General features: G+C 43.2%; 1 long non-coding RNA gene across 1 annotated transcript; it reads left to right on the top strand.

Moving 5' to 3' along the window:
• The first annotated feature begins 444 nt into the window (after positions 1–444).
• LOC117509745 lies at positions 445–18188 on the top strand. Its single transcript, XR_004560493.1, has 3 exons — positions 445–456; positions 1297–1298; positions 18036–18188. It is a non-coding gene; the product is annotated as an uncharacterized LOC117509745 (long non-coding RNA).
• Positions 18189–19656: the final 1468 nt, after the last annotated feature.

The raw sequence follows: 19656 nt of genomic DNA on the forward strand, positions 1-19656 counted from the left end.
ATAAGATAAACCTTTACACACACACACGCACACACGCACACACACACACACACACACACACACATATATATATATATATATATATATATATATACCTGTTTCACGTTTCTGTCAGGTTTTTTGCTCTTGCTTGCCTCTACTGGTGGTTGGCTCTCACTGCGGTATTGCATCACTTCCTGTTCCGGAGCACAGCGGTGTTTTTCTGTATCTGTTAGCTGTTTAATCTGCGCAGTTAGATTGATCTAGTTATCTAGATTACGATTTGTTTCCCAGTGTAATCTTTACGTGCCTTAACTAAAGCACTCCTTCTGCTGAATCACCTCTAAATTATTTACACATTATTCACTTTGCGTGTTTTTAGGAATCCGCTAGCTTAGCGTAGCTACTAGCTCTTAGCCGATTTAGCATGGCGGCTTCTCCTGTCTCTCCCGCACTTTTCTGCACTGGGTGTGAAATGTTTAGTTATTCCTCGGCCTCCTTTAGCAGTAACGGTACTTGTAATAAGTGTAGCTTATTCGTAGCTTTGGAGGCCAGGCTGGGCGAATTGGAGACTCGGCTCCGCACCGTGGAAAATTCTACAGCTAGCCAGGCCCCTGTAGTCGGTGCGGACCAAGGTAGCTTAGCCGCCGTTAGTTACCCCCTGGCAGATCCCAAGCAGGCCGACTGGGTGACTGTGAGGAGGAAGCGTAGCCCTAAACAGAAGCCCCGTGTACACCGCCAACCCGTTCACATCTCTAACCGTTTTTCCCCACTCGACGACACACCCGCCGAGGATCAAACTCTGGTTATTGGCGACTCTGTTTTGAGAAATGTGAAGTTAGCGACACCAGCAACCATAGTCAATTGTCTTCCGGGGGCCAGAGCAGGCGACATTGAAGGAAATTTGAAACTGCTGGCTAAGGCTAAGCGTAAATTTGGTAAGATTGTAATTCACGTCGGCAGTAATGACACCCGGTTACGCCAATCGGAGGTCACTAAAATTAACATTAAATCGGTGTGTAACTTTGCAAAAACAATGTCGGACTCTGTAGTTTTCTCTGGGGCCCTCCCCAATCAGACCGGGAGTGACATGTTTAGCCGCATGTTCTCCTTGAATTGCTGGCTGTCTGAGTGGTGTCCAAAAAATGAGGTGGGCTTCATAGATAATTGGCAAAGCTTCTGGGGAAAACCTGGTCTTGTTAGGAGAGACGGCATCCATCCCACTTTGGATGGAGCAGCTCTCATTTCTAGAAATCTGGCCAATTTTCTTAAATCCTCCAAACCGTGACTATCCAGGGTTGGGACCAGGAAGCAGAGTTGTAGTCTTACACACCTCTCTGCAGCTTCTCTCCCCCTGCCATCCCCTCATTACCCCATCCCTGTAGAGACGGTGCCTGCTCCCAGACTACCAATAACCAGCAAAAATCTATTTAAGCATAAAAATTCAAAAAGAAAAAATAATATAGCACCTTCAACTGCACCACAGACTAAAACAGTTAAATGTGGTCTATTAAACATTAGGTCTCTCTCTTCTAAGTCCCTGTTGGTAAATGATATAATAATTGATCAACATATTGATTTATTCTGCCTTACAGAAACCTGGTTACAGCAGGATGAATATGTTAGTTTAAATGAGTCAACACCCCCGAGTCACACTAACTGTCAGAATGCTCGTAGCACGGGCCGGGGCGGAGGATTAGCAGCAATCTTCCATTCCAGCTTATTAATTAATCAAAAACCCAGACAGAGCTTTAATTCATTTGAAAGCTTGACTCTTAGTCTTGTCCATCCAAATTGGAAGTCCCAAAAACCAGTTTTATTTGTTATTATCTATCGTCCACCTGGTCGTTACTGTGAGTTTCTCTGTGAATTTTCAGACCTTTTGTCTGACTTAGTGCTTAGCTCAGATAAGATAATTATAGTGGGCGATTTTAACATCCACACTGTTGGGTATTTTCTCCTCCAAACATTTTTAAAACCTTTAACAAGACAAACAGAGTCAAGAAACACCAGTGAGACAGAAAGTCAAATTTTACGCGCGGAGTGCGGCCAGGCTGTACACCAAGGCTACACTAAAGTCTGGCCTGCTTTTCCGCTCTTTTTATTAAGAGACGCCCTCATCACATAAACAAGAAACTTGTCCTAAGGGTGGGGGTGATGACGCAAGACAAGTTTCTTCCCATAACATAAACGCATACGTCAATAAGTGCAGCTGTAAGGAAGAACACTTTCAGGTCAGCACATCTCGTTCGTCTGTTGCAGGTATCAGCTGTTCTGCATCTGCCTGAAGTGTCCTGTCTTTCACACTCCTTCACACTAAACACCACATCACAATAGTCAAAACGTTCTCTTACTCCCAGTCGTTAGAGGCTGCGAAAACAAAGTTATATTATAATAATAAGTACATCCAGCCCTTCATTCCCAGCTCAGATTGACCCCAGAGTGCTAAAACAAAATTGAATTCTCAGGATTGCATTAAGACAGGTGCAAAACAGCACAACACCGTTCTCATGAGAAAGAAGACAAAGCTAAAACAAGGTTGAATAACACGTACATTCTCAGGGTGAAGTGCAAAACAGCACAACACCGTTCTCATGAGAAAGAAGACAAATGTACAAATGTTTAACAGTGATAACATATATACAAAATCCTTAACACACACAGATGCTGAGAATGACAGCCTCAACACTGCATTTAATCTATTATTAGACTCTATTGGCTTTGCTCAAAAAGTAAATGAGTCCACCCACCACTTTAATCATATCTTAGATCTTGTTCTGACTTATGGTATGGAAATAGAAGACTTAACAGTATTCCCTGAAAACTCCCTTCTGTCTGATCATTTCTTAATAACATTTACATTTACTCTGATGGACTACCCAGCAGTGGGGAATAAGTTTCATTACACTAGAAGTCTTTCAGAAAGCGCTGTAACTAGGTTTAAGGATATGATTCCTTCTTTATGTTCTCTAATGCCATATACCAACACAGTGCAGAGTAGCTACCTAAACTCTGTAAGTGAGATAGAGTATCTCGTCAATAGTTTTACATCCTCATTGAAGACAACTTTGGATGCTGTAGCTCCTCTGAAAAAGAGAGCTTTAAATCAGAAGTGCCTGACTCCGTGGTATAACTCACAAACTCGTAGCTTAAAGCAGATAACCCGTAAGTTGGAGAGGAAATGGCGTCTCACTAATTTAGAAGATCTTCACTTAGCCTGGAAAAAGAGTCTGTTGCTCTATAAAAAAGCCCTCCGTAAAGCTAGGACATCTTTCTACTCATCACTAATTGAAGAAAATAAGAACAACCCCAGGTTTCTTTTCAGCACTGTAGCCAGGCTGACAAAGAGTCAGAGCTCTATTGAGCTGAGTATTCCATTAACTTTAACTAGTAATGACTTCATGACTTTCTTTGCTAACAAAATTTTAACTATTAGAGAAAAAATTACTCATAACCATCCCAAAGACGTATCGTTATCTTTGGCTGCTTTCAGTGATGCCAGTATTTGGTTAGACTCTTTCTCTCCGATTGTTCTGTCTGAGTTATTTTCATTAGTTACTTCATCCAAACCATCAACATGTTTATTAGACCCCATTCCTACCAGGCTGCTCAAGGAAGCCCTACCATTATTTAATGCTTCGATCTTAAATATGATCAATCTATCTTTGTTAGTTGGCTATGTACCACAGGCTTTTAAGGTGGCAGTAATTAAACCATTACTTAAAAAGCCATCACTTGACCCAGCTATCTTAGCTAATTATAGGCCAATCTCCAACCTTCCTTTTCTCTCAAAAATTCTTGAAAGGGTAGTTGTAAAACAGCTAACTGATCATCTGCAGAGGAATGGTCTATTTGAAGAGCTTCAGTCAGGTTTTAGAATTCATCATAGTACAGAAACAGCATTAGTGAAGGTTACAAATGATCTTCTTATGGCCTCGGACAGTGGACTCATCTCTGTGCTTGTTCTGTTAGACCTCAGTGCTGCTTTTGATACTGTTGACCATAAAATTTTATTACAGAGATTAGAGCATGCCATAGGTATTAAAGGCACTGTGCTGCGGTGGTTTGAATCATATTTGTCTAATAGATTACAATTTGTTCATGTAAATGGGGAATCTTCTTCACAGACTAAAGTTAATTATGGAGTTCCACAAGGTTCTGTGCTAGGACCAATTTTATTCACTTTATACATGCTTCCCTTAGGCAGTATTATTAGACGGTATTGCTTAAATTTTCATTGTTACGCAGATGATACCCAGCTTTATCTATCCATGAAGCCAGAGGACACACACCAATTAGCTAAACTGCAGGATTGTCTTACAGACATAAAGACATGGATGACCTCTAATTTCTTGCTTTTAAACTCAGATAAAACTGAAGTTATTGTACTTGGCCCCACAAATCTTAGAAACATGGTGTCTAACCAGATCCTTACTCTGGATGGCATTACCCTGAGCTCTAGTAATACTGTGAGAAATCTTGGAGTCATTTTTGATCAGGATATGTCATTCAAAGCGCATATTAAACAAATATGTAGGACTGCTTTTTTGCATTTACGCAATATCTCTAAAATCAGAATGGTCTTGTCTCAGAGTGATGCTGAAAAACTAATTCATGCATTTATTTCCTCTAGGCTGGACTATTGTAATTCATTATTATCAGGTTGTCCTAAAAGTTCCCTAAAAAGCCTTCAGTTAATTCAAAATGCTGCAGCTAGAGTACTGACGGGGACTAGAAGGAGAGAGCATATCTCACCCATATTGGCCTCTCTTCATTGGCCCACTGTAGCCAAGTGCTTGCTCACAGGGGGTCGTTTTGACCGTTGGGGTTTTACATAATTATTGTATGGCCTTGCCTTACAATATAAAGCGCCTTGGGGCAACTGTTTGTTGTGATTTGGCGCTATATAAAAAAAATTGATTGATTGATATATATATATATATATATGGTAAATGGACTGCATTTATATAGTGCTTTTCCATCTGCAACAGATGCTCAAAGCGCTTTACAATTATGCCTCACATTCACCCCGATGTCAGGGTGCTGCCATACAAGGCGCTCACTACACACCGGGAGCAATAGGGGATTAAAGGCCTTGCCCAAGGGCCCTTAGTGATTTTCCAGTCAGGCGGGGATTTGAACCCATGATCTTCTGGACTCAAGCCCAACACCACCTCCCACCACCTCCTATATATATATATATATATATATATACACACAGTAGTGTTCAGAATAATAGTAGTGCTATGTGACTGAAAAGATTAATCCAGGAAAGTGGAAAACAACCATCAAAATGGATAGAAGAATAACCAGAATGGCAAAGGCTCACCCATTGATCAGCTCCAGGATGATCAAAGACAGTCTGGAGTTACCTGTGAGTGCTGTGACAGTTAGAAGACGCCTGTGTGAAGCTAATTTATTTGCAAGAATACCCCGCAAAGTCCCTCTGTTAAATAAAAGACGTGCAGAAGAGGTTACAATTTGCCAAGGGTCCAAGGGCCGCAGACAGTTTGTGAGAAGACCCCCAAACTCTGAATTCAAGCCACAGTTCACAGTGAAGACAGTGAAGCATGGTGGTGCAAGCATTATGATATGGGCATGTTTCTCCTACTATGGTGTTGGGCCTATATATCGCATACCAGGTATCATGGATCAGTTTGGATATGTCAAAATACTTGAAGAGGTCATGTTGCCTTATGCTGAACAGGACATTCCCTTGAAATGAGTGTTTCAACAAGACGATGACCCCAAGCACACTAGTGAACGAGCAAAATCTTGGTTCCAAACCAACAAAATTAATGCCTCGCAGATATGAGAGATATGAGAGAATCTACTGAATCTACTGGTACCTTGTTTCCCATGTAACAATAAGAAATATACTCAAAACCTGGATTAATCTTGTTAGTCACATAGCACTACTATTATTCTGAACACTACTGTATATATATATATTCAGTTTAATTGCTATTTTTTAAAGTAAGAGTTCGAAAAAGTCCAGACACTTAACTCAGCTTTTCATATGCTGCAGTCAGGACATTATTGATTCTGCAAAGATTTCAGCATTGCCAGGGGTCCAGAAGCCAGTCCACAACTCTACCCAGCACCAACTCTATGCAAGCAGGTGTAGGACGCAGAACACATTCCCGAGGAACACCGGAAACTATAGGGGAGAAGTCAAAGCCTCGCTCCACGCTCCACTCCTGCTCAAATGAAAACGGCACTCACTTGAAAAGCTGCAATCCCTGTATGATGGTCTTCAGTAATGTCTTAGACATGCTGCAATGAGGCTTTTAAAAAGCTTCAGATATTCGGAAGATTCAGACAGCTTTCGGTGGCTTTTCAGTCGAGTGAGTATCCGATAAATTGTGTAACAGCTGGGCTTGCCACAACATTTCCTGTGAGACTTCCAACATGGAGGTGTTTTTTGTTGTGTGCCATGAGCGGCTCCGTCCTGATGCGCGAATTCCTCCGCACATCTTTCATTACAAAATCTCCTGTAACAGTGGAATGTGCCGCAAAAGTGCTGATGTCCACATTTTCTGCGATTTCTCTGGTAGTCACACGACGTCCCGGATTAACATAGCCTTCACTTTGGAAATGATCTGGTCGTTTCAGCCTGTCGATGGCCGCTCGAAGCGCGGCGCACCCTCCGCCGCTGTGGACCGTCATTAATCCGGTTGTAATCCTTCTTAATCTGTGTGATGCCGATAGAATCTTCACCGAAAGCCATCTGAATTTTCCGAATGGTTTCCACCTGGCTGTCTCACACAGTTTCTGAAAAAATTTTCATGGAGCAAAGCAGCAGTCGCTCGGCCATTTCCCTGACAATGAAAATCCGACGAGGGGGGTGGACCAGTGCTCACTCAAAGCCTGCCCACAGGTGAATGACGCAACCGACAGGCGTGAAAAAACTCACGCATGCGCAAGAAGGTTCAAGCTTGGGTGATGCAAGCGCACACGATTCAAATCCATATAGTTTTTGAAAAAAATTAAAAGGTCGGAAACTTTTCTAACAGACCTCATATTGGGTTTTTACATGGCTAACTGGCCGTGCGCAACCGGGTTATTGCTAATATTCTGGTTATGAAAGGGTTATTGGCTGCATGTAAACATAGTCAGTGACACATCTCTCCATGTGATCGTTTCTACTTCTGACACATTTTGTTTTGTGGTGAAGACAGTTTTCCAAACATGACTGTGGACAAAAACTACAACCTTGGCTTGGTTGATAAGCTTGATAAGCGTGTTGTTACTGCCAAGGCCGGGTTTGTTGTAAATATCTGATTTGTCTTCCTCCTTTAATGGATTCTGATGGGTTTTGCATCACCATTCATGCTCGGTGAAAAGCCAGCGCACGTGAGAATGTGACAAATCAGGATACCAGCTGCTTTTCAAGTGGACAAACCAACAGGTAGCCGGCGATGCTTCGCTCTGATTCATACATTTTCACATCACCACGTCCTCTAGCTGACCTGTCAATCAAATCAAAACAGCATAAATATATATATATATATATATAAAATGAAAGCACAGTGTGTATTAGCTTACAGTGCATTATTGTGTGCGTGTATAATATCTGATGGAGACACATCAAAAAGGAAGTGGTTCTTATCTCAACATTTCAACAATGCTCTCCATGTTTCAGTGCCATCGCTGGAGTGGATGTCTTCTTTTCTGCTTGATCCGCTGCAGGTACCGCCACTGAAACAGCTCTCTACCAGCATCAAAATATCCACAAGCTGAGGCACAATGATCAGAACACAGCGTGAATAGTGAAGTGGGGGGGGGGGGGGGGGGGGGGGGGGGAATGGGAGGGGTGCACTTCAGTACCATTCAAACCCATCTCTGACATATTCCATGGCCTTGAAGTCTGCGCGCAGCGCGGCGGTGCTCTCTGGGCTTTGTTTACGGATCACGCCTTGTTTACTATGAAGCCCAGCGCCAGCGCTGAAGAGATGTGGGCCCAAGATGTTTTATCTCTTGTCAGGGCCTGCTTCAATTAAATTAATGGAATCCATTCAGCTCTCCTCTTTCCCTTTCAGGCCCTGGCCCCACAGAAGAATACATTAAAAAGATCTTAGAGCATTAAGATGCTGCAGGAATTAGCTTCAGTCATTTCCTTGAGAAGATTTGGTTATTTTTCTATAATAATAAATGTTATTCATATAGCACATATATAGTAAATTCAAAGAGCTTTAGAAATTTCAAACAATACAAGACAACAAAAATACATTAGTAAAAAACACAAATACTACCATGGCAAACATCAACATATATACAACTCTGAAATCGAAAGAAGCTGACATGATATGGAAAATGCAAAAAAATGATCCTTACATAGTCCTGTACAGTAAGCAGTGGTGGCTGGTGGTGCTGATTTTCTGCCCCACTGGCGACAATTGTTGCCAAAGTGTATCACTGTCATTTTCTACTCACAATAAAAAAATCTCAAAGGTATGAACGTGTTAAGAGAGTGGACCTTCACTTCTTCATGAAGGGGGATTTGCTGCAGGCCTGCATCAGTTTTCATGAGGTGTACTTAATAAACTGGCAACTGAGTGTGTATTTGTTACCAAATACAGTTACCTCGCTCACTCTCTGTGCGCACACACACACACACACACAAAGAGGTACCGCCTGCCAATAATTAATCACGGTGTATAACGTCTGCTCAGGCAGCTCTCCACAGTGTGTTATTATTACTGTGTCACACTGTATGTTATGTGTCGACGCGGGTTGGGGAGCGGACCTGCGTCAGACAGAACCCAGCGCTAAAAATAACCAGAAAGCGGTTCCAACAACAGAAAATTTATTTTTCACCTGTGCATAATAATCAATCAATCAATCAATCAATTTTTTTATATAGCGCCAAATCACAACAAACAGTTGCCCCAAGGCGCTTTATATTGTAAGGCAAGGCCATACAATAATTATGTAAAACCCCAACGGTCAAAACGACCCCCTGTGAGCAAGCACTTGGCTACAGTGGGAAGGAAAAACTCCCTTTTAACAGGAAGAAACCTCCAGCAGAACCAGGCTCAGGGAGGGGCAGTCTTCTGCTGGGACTGGTTGGGGCTGAGGGAGAGAACCAGGAAAAAGACATGCTGTGGAGGGGAGCAGAGATCGATCACTAATGATTAAATGCAGAGTGGTGCATACAGAGCAAAAAGAGAAAGAAACAGTGCATCATGGGAACCCCCCAGCAGTTTACGTCTATAGCAGCATAACTAAGGGATGGTTCAGGGTCACCTGATCCAGCCCTAACTATAAGCTTTAGCAAAAAGGAAAGTTTTAAGCCTAATCTTAAAAGTAGAGAGGGTGTCTGTCTCCCTGATCTGAATTGGGAGCTGGTTCCACAGGAGAGGAGCCTGAAAGCTGAAGGCTCTGCCTCCCATTCTACTCTTACAAACCCTAGGAACTACAAGTAAGCCTGCAGTCTGAGAGCGAAGCGCTCTATTGGGGTGATATGGTACTACGAGGTCCCTAAGATAAGATGGGACCTGATTATTCAAAACCTTATAAGTAAGAAGAAGAATTTTAAATTCTATTCTAGAATTAACAGGAAGCCAATGAAGAGAGGCCAATATGAGTGAGATATGCTCTCTCCTTCTAGTCCCCGTCAGTACTCTAGCTGCAGCATTTTGAATTAACTGAAGGCTTTTTAGGGAACTTTTAGGACAACCTGATAATAATGAATTACAATAGTCCAGCCTAGAGGAAATAAATGCATGAATTAGTTTTTCAGCATCACTCTGAGACAAGACCTTTCTGATTTTAGAGATATTGCGTAAATGCAAAAAAGCAGTCCTACATATTTGTTTAATATGCGCTTTGAATGACATATCCTGATCAAAAATGACTCCAAGATTTGTGATAATGTGTACAAAACTAAAAGAACGTCCTTCTGGTGGAGAGACTGTTGGCGCGCGAATCAACAAGAGCCCCAAAACATTCCCCAGTACAATTCAACACACCAAAAAAAACATAAAACCCACCCAAAACCTCCCCAGGGGACCGTCCCATCAAACCCCGGGAAGAAAAGAAAAACTCCCCAAACGCAAAAACCCAACACAGCCCCACAAACACAATACAAATGTAAATGCATAAAAGAAAAATAACAAACAACCCCCCCAGAATGACCTGCAGAGCCCAACCCCCCCCCCAGAAGGCCTTCATCGCCAGTTCCAGGAGGAACAGCCAGAACCATAATCCCACAAAGGTCCCCAGGTGTACATGGAGCAAAATGGCGCCCCCCAGGGGACCGTACCATCAACCCCAGGAGGTACCCTCCCCACAACCCCAGAACCCCAGACCCGGTCACACTTGGCTAGTTGGCCCCAAGCCAATTCCCCCCCAGAGGACCGTCCCATCAACCCTGGAGGTGGAACCCAGAAGGAAACAGAACAAAATCAAAAATCAACCCCCGGAGGACTACCAAAAACAACCCCGGGGGGATATAAAACAACCGTAAACCCTGTTACCCTCCCCGGCACCCCGAAAGACCCCGGGTCCTTCCCAGAGCCCCTCGGCGGCTCATCTTTGGCGAACGGCTCAAAACATTAAGCCGGAGAAGGGAACAGGAAAAAACTAACCCAGCTCCAACCCCAAGGCGCAGCGGAGAACCGGAAATATGTCCGGTGCCCCAACTCGACCATACCCCAGCCTCTCAGGAGGGGTGGAACTACCAAAATGGCGAACGGCAACAGATCGGCCCACCCCTCCGACTAAGGTAAGTCTCCGCTGCACCACACCCCGGCAACACCAATGACAAACGGTACAAAGGCTCACCGAGGCTGGAATGGAACCGGACCCTAACCAAACCAAGAAAAATGCCTCTAACACCCCCCCCCCCCCAGGTGCAGAGGTCTTCTGAGAATGCTCAGCGTGACCAACCTGCACCACCCCACAACCCACAAGACAAACGGTCTTGGGGCAAGTGAGGTTGGGGTTAGGGATGTAGAGAAATAAAAAACAACAAAATAACACGACCCAACAACCCAAACAGAAAATACCTAAAAACACATAAAAATTAACAATTAAGTAAGCCCAGGCGGACTTCTAACCGCCTAACAATCACTCCACCAGATACGCCTCTGACTCCCCATACAATTATAACCCCTATTTAAAGAAAACAAAATATTTACTCGTGCTAGATTTTTTTTTTATGTGTGTTATTTTGCCTGTCCCAGAACACTTGGAGATACGTCACCATTATTTCGGGGCAATACAGTAATCTCTGCTCGTCCGAGCTGCATGGGCTCGTCAACAGGAGGAGCCAGAGGTCCTGTCGGAGGAGCTTCAGTGGGCGAAGAAGAGGCGGCCCAAATCTGTGTCGGGGAAAGCCCCGAGACGAAAAAACCCGCTCTGATGGGCGTCCTCTCTTGCGTCTACGCTCCTTCATCCGATCATCTAGACGTATCACCATCGATATTAGCTCATCTAAATCGTTTGGCTCGTCACGGACTGCCGGCTCGTCTTTTAATGACTCATTTAACCCATCTACAAACATTCCTCGTAAAGCTGCGGCGCTCCAACCTGACTGAGCAGAAACCAGAGAACATTGCATCACCGCACAAGGCTCCGGATGACAAACAAACGGTTCAGACGCCGAATCTCTGGGTGACGGAGTTATCTGCACTAGTATCGATGATGCCGCAGCTGGAGCAGCAGGAAGCGGAACGGCTTGCGCTGCAAGCTCCGTAACACGGGCGTCTGTTTGTTTAATTTGGTTTGCGAGATGCTGTAATTGCTCCCATATTTTCTCCAAGTGTTCTTGAACTTTTTCGGCAAAAGGAACCGCTTCTGCCGCTGGGTCCATTATGGAATGGCCGGGAACTACTGTTATGTGTCGACGCGGGTTGAGGAGCGGACCTGCGTCAGACAGAACCCAGCGCTAAAAATAACCAGAAAGCGGTTCCAACAACAGAAACAATTTATTTTTCACCTGTGCATAATAATGTGTACAAAACTAAAAGAACGTCCTTCTGGTGGAGAGACTGTTGGCGCGCTCTTAAGTGCCCAAAAGGATAGAAGCCCGGCGTTCCTGGACCCACTACCACCAGACAAACACCCCCCAGGTGGACACGACAAACTGACTCTCTGTGAAGCAAAGAAGAGGTGAGGTAAGTCAGCAGTTACAACAATATCTTTCAAAAGACACACGCTATCAGCAACACATTCAGGTCTGTATCTTTTTAACTTTATGCAAATGAGCAGCTTCTCACAACAGGTGGAGGATCACTTATCTGCACGCCACAGCAGTGAGAAGCAAGCTGCACAATTCTCATCACAATTCAAGTATACTGTGTAACAAAACACCAAGTTACTATCAACAATTAATCAAACACTTTACACATTACCTTTAACGTGTGCTGACAGCATGTGTCCTCAGCCTTCCCTGCCTCACGGGCTCGATGTGTCAAACCCAGGCGCAGTCCTCAGCATCTCACAAACGAACATCACAAGGTCGAGTTCCCGGCAGTTCTGCTTGAATCACACATGCCTTAAATGCAGAACGCCATCCAATTATCTGCTTCAGCTGAAAGTCTTTAAGGTTGCATGTGAGCACCAGTCACAGGTGCTACACATGATGTTGATGAGGGTGAGGACTCTTCAGCCAGCACCTTCTCCACAGACAAATCAGTCCTCATGCCACCTGAAGAGCAAAGAAAAGAAAAGAACACCAAAACATCCAGCCACACCCCCAACACACAACACTGTAGGAGTGTGTCTAATATATTTGAATCATTGAAATGCTTTAAAACTCACTTTGATGATGTTCAGCTGCATGCGACTAACCAAAGGTGTCTTGTTATGAATTCAGCCTGCAAGTCTTGCTTCATTTCTAAGCTTCAAATACTCCAAGAAGTGCTTCGCATGACAATCTTTGTTTCAAATTACACATCCAATTCCAATGAAGTTGGGTCGTTGTGTAAACTGTAAATAAAAATGGAATACAATGATTTGAAAATCCTCTTCAACCTATATCCAGTTGAATACACAAGACAAGACAAGATGCTTAATGTTCAAACTGATAAACTTTATTGTTTTGTGTAAATATTTGCTCATTTTGAAATGGATGCCTGCAACATGTTTCAAAAAAGTTGGGACAGTGGTATGTTTACCACTGTGTTACATCACCTTTCCTTCTAACAACACTCAATAAGCATTTGGGAACTGAGGACACTAATTGTTGAAGCTTTGTAGGTGGAATTCTTTCCCATTCTTGCTTGATGTACTACTTCAGTTGTTCAACAGTCCGGGGTCTCCATTGTCATATTTTGCGCTTCATAATGCGCCACACATTTTCAATGGGCGACAGGTCTGGACTGCAGGCAGGTCAGTCTAGTACCCGCACTCTTTTACTACGAAGCCACACTGTTGTAACGTGTAAAATGTGGCTTGGCATTCTCTTGCTGAAATAAACAGGGACGTCCCTGAAAAAGACGTTGCTTGGATGGCAGCATGTGTTGCTCCAAAACCTGGATGTACCTTTCAGTATTGATGGTGCCATCACAGATGTGTAAGTTGTCCATGCCATGGGCACTAAGACACCCCCATACCATCACAGATGCTGGCTTTTGAACATTGCGCTGGTAACAGTCTGAATGGTTTTTCCTCTTTTGTCCGGAGGACACAATGTCCATGATTTCCAAAAACAATTTGAAATGTGGACTCATCAGACCACAGCACACTTTTCCACTTTGCGTCTGTCCATTTCAAATGAGCTCGGGTCCAGAGAAGGCAGCAGCGTTTCTGGATGTTGTTGATGTATGGCTTTCACTTTACATGGTAGAGTTTTTAACTTGCACTTGTAGATGTAGCGATAAACTGTGTTAACTGACAATAGTTAGTTAGTTAGTTAGTTAGTTAGTGTTCATGAGCCCATGCGGTAAGATCTTTTACACAATGATGTTGGTTTTTAATGCAGTGCTGCCTGAGGGATCGAAGGTCACGGGCATTCAATGTTGGTTTTCAGCCTTGCCGCTTATGTGTAGAAAGTTTTCCAGATTCTCTGAATCTTCTGATTATATTATGGACTGTAGATAATGGAATCCCTAAATTCCTTGCAACTGAACATTGAGAAACATTGTTCTTCAATTTCAATTTATTTCCCTTTATATAGCGCCAAATCACAACAGAGTTGCCTCAAGGCGCATCACACAGGTAAGGTCTAACCTTACCAACCCCCAGAGCAGCAGTGGTAAGGAAAAACTCCCCCTGAGGAAGAAACCTCAAGCAGACCAGACTCAAAGGGGTGACCCTCTGCTTGGGCCATGCTACAAACATAAATTACAGAAACAATTCACAGAACAATTCACGGACAAATATACAAGAATTGCTGTTGGTGCACAGGTCAGGAGGGTCGCTAACACAAATACAACTCCCATCTCTGGATGGAGCTGAGAAAAAACAGAAATCAGGCATCAGAAAGACAAAAAGTACTGTATAATTTCCAGCATTAATCAACAAGAAAAATAGAAGAAATACTAAGGTGAACACCAGCAGCTAGCCCTAAGCTTCACTAAAAGACCCAGAATTTAGGTAAAGTTGAGGCCGCGGCCCGCTCCAATTACTAATAACATGAATTAAAAGAGGAAAAAGCGTAAAACAAAACTGTACCAGTATGCTAGCCATATGAAAGGGAAAAGAAGTGCGTCTTAAGTCTGGACTTGAAAGTCTCCACAAAATCTGATTCTTTTATTGACACAGGGAGACCATTCCACAGAACAGGGGCATGATAGGAGAAAGCTCTGTGACCCGCAGACTTCTTATTCACCCTAGGGACACAAAGTAGTCCTGCACCCTGAGAACATAAAGCCCGGGCCGGTACGTAAGGTTTAATTAGGTCAGCTAGGTAGGGAGGTGCCAGTCCATGAATTATTTTATAGGTTAGTAGCAGAACCTTAAAATCTGATCTCACTGGGACAGGAAGTCAGTAAAGAGATGCCAAAATGGGTGTAATGTGGTCGAACTTTCTGCTTTGTGTCAAAAGTCTGGCTGCAGCATTTTGAACCAATTGGAGAGCCCTAATGCTAGACTGTGGTAAACCAGAAAATAGAACATTGCAGTAGTCCAATCTAGAAGAGATGAACGCATGGATCAGGGTCTCAGCATCAGCCATAGACAGGATGGGACGAATCTTCGCTATATTTCACAGGTGGAAGAAAGCAGTCCTAGTAATATTTCTAATATGGAGGCCAAAGGACAACGAAGGATCAAAAATTACCCCAAGGTTCCTCACTTTGTCAGTGTGATGTATGACACACAAGCCTAGGCTGAGTGTTAACTGGTTAAATTGATGCCGATATCTCAATGGACCAAGAACCATCATTTCAGTCTTATCAGAGTTTAAAAGTAGGAAGTTTCTAGACATCCAACTTCTCACTGCTGCAAGACAATCTTCTAAGGATTTATGTGAATGAGATTACCAGCAGTTATTGGCATATATAACTGAGTATCATCTGCATAGCAGTGAAACGTAATCCCAAAACATCGGAATATGTGCCCCAGGGGTGCTATATAAAGGGAGAAAAGCAGGGGGCCTAAGACAGACCCCTGTGGAACCCCAAATTTCATGTCACTAAGGTTAGAGGTAGTGTTACTGTACAAAACACAGTGCGAACGACTGGTCAAGTATGACGTCAGCCATGCAAGGACACTCCCAGTAATCCCAAAATGATTTTCCAGCCCATCAAGTAGTATATGATGATCCACTGTGTCAAATGCAGCACTGAGATCTAACAGCAACAGAACCGTAGTGGTGTCCGAATCCACTGTAAGCAGAAGATCATTCACCAGTTTAGTGAGAGCCGTCTCTGTGGAATGATATTTTCTAAAAGCAGACTGCAGTGGCTCAAAGAGATTATTCTCAGTAAAATAGTCCACGAGCTGCCGTGAAACCACTTTTTCCAGAATTTTAGAGCAAAATGATAGATTTGATATCGGCCGATAGTTTTTCAATACACTGCAGATTTGAAACATTTAGGAACAGATCCAGAAGTTAAAGAAAGATTAATAATTTCCAGCACAGTCGGCCCAAGAGTGGGCCACAGGTCCTTAAACAGTTTTGTTGGTATAGGATTAAATAAACAGGTTTTGCTTTTTGTTGACCTTACAAGTTTCGTCAGCATGCCTAGAGAGATACTGTCAAATTCTGTAAATCTAGGTAATACCTCAGTAGTGGCGCCCACCTAAATAGCAGGGTGTAGCGGCTGGATTAAGGCATGCTGGGATATGTTCATCCTAATGTCATCTATTTTCTTCTCAAAGTAATCCAGGAAATCTTGTGCTGTAAAATGAGAGCGAGCTACAGGTGGTTGTCCATGAATAAGTGTTGCCACCATGTCAAACAAGAACTTTGAGTTATGCTTGTTTTTGTTGATCAAATCAGTAGTAGTAGTAGGTCCACTTTGTAGCCAATAATGCATGCTTATAGTCTAAGATAGCATCACGCCATGCAAGGTGGAATGCTTCTAATTTTGAACAACGCCATTTCCGTTCTAGACCTCTTGCTTTATGCTTGAGGTCACGCAGGTAATCACTGAACCAAGGTGACTGTAATTTGGGGGAGCGCGGTTTCAACATAGGTGGCTCAAGTCCACAAGTCTGTCTACTGACTGGGTATTTGTCAAAAATCTGTTGGACTATTTTTTCTTAATCTGTTGGACTATTTTTTCATGCAGTTGTTCACAAAGTGGTGATCCTCAGCCCATCTTTGCTTGTGAACGGCTGAGCCTTTTGGGGATGCTCCTTTTATACCCAATCATGACACTCATCTGTTTCCAAACAGATGTTCTTTGAGCATTCATCAATTTTCCCAGTCTTTTGTTGCCCCATCCAAACTTTTTTGAAATGTGTTGCAGGCATCCATTTCAAAATGAGCAAATATTTGCACAAAAACAATAAAGTTTATCAGTTTGAACATTAAATATTTCATCTTTGTGGTGTATTCAATTGAATATAGGTTGAAGAGGATTTGCAAGTCATTGTATTCTGTTTTTATTTACATTTTACACAACATCCCAACTTCATTGGAATTGGGGTTGTATATGTGATGTCGCATGACACTACCTCGACATCAAATGTTATCAATCAATATCTAGTTATTGTAGCTTTCTTAGTCTGCAGTTGGCTTCCTGTATGAATGCAGTTGGCGAAAGCTTCACAGTGCACAAGATTCCAAAGACTGCTTTGTAAATTACGCTACAATGTTTGCTTTGAATCATTTGATGTTGTATGATGTTCACAAAGTACACAGATAAAGTAGCTCTAAGTGAAACTCCTGTGCTGTGCATGAGTGATTTGTTGATTCATTCATTCATTTTCTACGCCCACGTACTCCTGTAAAGGCTCACGGGGGGCCTGGATCCTCTCCCAGCAGTCATAGGGTGAGAAGCAGGGCCTACCCCAGATAGAACGCCAGACTATCATGGGGCCTCATATAGACAGACATATTCACACACACACACACACACACACACACTCCTACGATCAATTTAAAGTCACCAATTCACCTGCATGTCTTTGGAGGCTGGAGGAAGCCGGGCACCTGGAGCGAACCCACAAAAACTTAGGGAGAACATGCAAAACCCACACAGAAAAGACCAGGTGGGACATGATCCCACAAACTTCTGCGAGGCAATAGAGCTAACCGCTAACCATGCTGCCTGAATGATTTGTTATTGAGCAATCAAATTAGATTTAAAAAAGAAAGAAACAAGTTCTATCTTGTTGCTACTCATTGTGCACTAAGAAGAAGAGGATTTCTATTGTGCAAAAAGACGTGTGTGCAGCAGGCAAACATACCACAAAATGTGAGAGCTATTCTGACCGTTATGGCAGCAGAAATAACACCAGTTTGCTGTGATCTGTCCTTATAGGATACAATCCCACAGCAGTTCGTCATGGCATCACAAAACATGATTTAATGGATTAGTTCATGATAGGGTTAGGACAACAATGAGGACGACGATCATGCAAATGAGCTTCTCTGAGACGGTTTCTGACAGTTTGTGCAGAAATTCTTTGGTTCTGTAAACCGATTGTTGCAGCAGCTGTTTGGGTGGTTGGTCTCAGAAGATCTTTGAGGTGAACATGCTGGATGTGGAGGTCCTGGCCTGGTGTGGTTTCACTTGGTCTGCAGTTGTGAGGCTGGTTGGATGTATTGCCAAATTCTCTGAAAAGCTTTTGGAGACAACTTATGGTTGAGAAATTAACATTCAGTTCACGGACAACAGCAACGGGAAAGAGCTAAGCCAGAAAGCAAGACTCTTGATTTACCAGTCAATTTCCAATTCTTTCCTCGGCTATAGTCATGAACTTTGGGTAATGACCTAAATAACAAGGTCGTGGAAACAAATGAGATTCTGTCATCCACTATCTGGGCTTACACTCAGGGACAGGCTGAGACGCACATGGGACTTGGAGTACAGCCACTGCTTTTTTGCATTAAAGGAGCCAGCTGAGGTGGTTTGGGCATCTGATGAAGATAACCCTGGTCATCTCTCCAGGGAGGTCTTTGAGACACATCCACCTGGAAGGAGGCCTGCAGGAAGGACATGCTCAAGGGATGATATTTCCCAAATGGCATGGAAATGTACAAGGATCCTCCAGGAAGAGAACAGAGGGTGTGGCCAAAGAGAGGAAAGTGTGGTATGAACTGCTTGGTCTACTGCCACTGCAACCCAGACCCTCATAAGTGACAGAAACTGAATAAAACTAAGTTTGGCTTGGGGTGACCACAGCAGATCTGACATGGATCAGCATGTTAATGTGGGAGTTTTAAGTTTTACACTGGCTGCTGCTCCTGACACAACTCCATATTACATGGAGAATGAGCAGGTGTGGTCTTGAATCAGGAACCTTCTTATCTAGAAACAAACGCACCAACAGATTGGCCAGTAATTGGTACAAAATGACCATGAAACAGTGATGAAACAGTAAAAAATACTAAGATCATAAGATAGAACCTGCAACTTAAGATAAACACTGTGCACCACCATCTTGATGCATGAGCAGTCCACAGAAGACAGCTGACAACCTTTGCCAGCTCAGATGCTAAATGGAGCAGCTGATTTTTTTTTTTTTTTTTTAGAGATTTGATAATCCTGTTTTGTTGCTTGTGCAAATATGTGTGCAAACAGTCTTATCACAAAGCACACTATCGTGAATATGCTTGTTGGAGTGTTATCATCAGCAGCTATGAAGGCTACATAAAGGTCTCACATGTTGCGTCACACAAAATCCACTCAAATTCCTAAAGTGTATCATTTGTAGAATTGTGTGAAACTGTTGGACATTGAGACAGACTGTGTCGGTGAAGTGCCATTTGTTTCTGCAGGTCAAGATAAGGGATTGAAACACCAAAAGTGTGGTGCTGTGCTGCCGCGTCTGGATTTCCCCATGCTTGTTTACCTCTGCTTCTGTGGTGTCCGGTGGGTTGTGCACGCCGCATACAAGTAGCTGCCGTACTCAAAAGACCAAGATTCCTTGCGGATAGGACATGCGCAGAACACAAAATAATGTTCCTTTCTATGGGGATATCCCGATGCGCGTTTATATGACCTGATATTCAGTTTAGAAAAGGAGTAACCCAGGGGTTATATTCTGATTTTTAAAAACCGGAATATGAGCATATTCGGGTTTTTGCGGGTGTTTACATGGCCGTGCGCAACT

This window comes from Thalassophryne amazonica, chromosome 5 (assembly GCF_902500255.1).
Source record: "Thalassophryne amazonica chromosome 5, fThaAma1.1, whole genome shotgun sequence".
Classification (NCBI taxonomy): Eukaryota; Metazoa; Chordata; class Actinopteri; order Batrachoidiformes; family Batrachoididae; genus Thalassophryne; species Thalassophryne amazonica.